Raw genomic sequence first — 1,673 nt, forward strand, 5'->3', positions numbered from 1 at the left:
TCTAAAAGACAAGCGTAAAAAACTGCGGGAAACCTTTGAACGTATTCTAAGACTCTATGAAAAAGAGAATCCAGATATTTACAAAGAATTGAGAAAGCTCGAAGTAGAGTATGAACAGAAGAGGGCTCAATTTAGCTAATGTTTTGATGCTGTTAAGAATGCTCAGCATGTGGAAGTTGAGAGTATTCCTTTGCCAGATATGCCCCATGCTCCTTCCAACATCTTGATCCAGGACATTCCACTTCCTGGTGCTCAGCCACCCTCCATCCTTAAAAAGACTTCAGCGTATGGACCACCAACTCGGGCAGTTTCTATACTTCCTCTTCTTGGACATGGTGTTCCACGTTTGCCCCCTGGTAGAAAGCCTCCTGGTCCTCCCCCTGGTCCACCTCCTCCTCAAGTCTTACAAATGTATGGCCGTAAAGTGGGCTTTGCCCTAGATCTTCCCCCTCGTAGGCGAGATGAAGATATGTTATATAGTCCTGAACTTGCTCAGCGAGGCCATGATGATGATGTTTCTAGCACCAGTGAAGATGATGGCTATCCCGAGGACATGGATCAAGATAAGCATGATGACAGCACTGATGACAGTGACACTGACAGGTCAGATGGAGAGAGCGAGAAGGATGATTTCATGCACCGTGATGATAATGAAAGAGACAACAATGAAGAAAAGAAGTCTGGGCTGAGTGTGCGATTTGCAGATATGCCTGGAAAATCAAGGAAGAAAAAGAAGAACATGAAGGAGCTGACCCCCCTTCAAGCCATGATGCTTCGAATGGCAGGCCAGGAAATCCCTGAGGAGGGACGAGAAGTAGAGGAATTGTCAGAAGATAATGATGAAGATGATTCTGATGATTCTGAAGCAGAAAAATAATCACAAAAGCAACATCAAGAGGAATTGCTTTCTGATGGCACATCTACTGGTTCTTCACAGCAGCAGGCTCCTCCACAGTCTGTTCCTCCTCAGATACAGGCACCTCCCATGCCAGGACCACCACCCCTTGGACCACCACCTGCTCCACCTTAAGCCACCTGGACCACCTACAGGCCTTTCTCCTGGACCACCACCAGGAGCTCCTCCATTCCTGAGGCCACCTGGAATGCCAGGACTCCGAGGGCCTTTACCCCAACTTTTACCTCCAGGCCCACCTCTGAGCCGACCCCCAGGTCCCCCTTCAGGCCCTCCTCCAGGTCTGCCTCCTGGCCCTCCTCCCCGAGGCCCTCCTCCAAGGCTACCTCTCCCTGCACCTCCAGGTATCCCTCCACCTCGTCCTGGCATGATGCGCCCACCTTTGGTGCCTCCACTTGGACCTGCTCCACCTGGACTTTTCCCACCAGCTCCCTTGCCAAACCCTGGGGTTTTAAGTGCCCCACCCAACTTGATTCAGCGACCCAAGGCGGATGATACAAGCACAGCCACCATTGAGAAGAAAGCCACAGTAACCATCAGTGCCAAGCCACAGATCACTAATCCCAAGGCGGAGATTACTCGATTTGTGCCCACTGCACTTAGAGTACGTCGGGAGAATAAAGGGGCTACTGCTATTCCCCAAAGGAAGTCAGAGGATGATTCTGCTGTGCCTCTTGCCAAAGCAGCTCCCAAATCCGGTCCCTCTGTTCCTGTGTCAGTACAAACTAAGGATGATGTGTACGAAGCATTCATGAAAGAG

General features: G+C 50.4%; 1 pseudogene; it reads left to right on the forward strand.

The window, feature by feature from the left end:
• The window catches only part of LOC102833194, a 1,941-nt pseudogene extending 268 nt beyond the window's left edge, over positions 1-1,673 (forward strand).

Source organism: Chrysochloris asiatica, unplaced genomic scaffold, assembly GCF_000296735.1.
Source record: "Chrysochloris asiatica unplaced genomic scaffold, ChrAsi1.0 scaffold00017, whole genome shotgun sequence".
NCBI classification, from domain to species: domain Eukaryota; kingdom Metazoa; phylum Chordata; class Mammalia; order Afrosoricida; family Chrysochloridae; genus Chrysochloris; species Chrysochloris asiatica.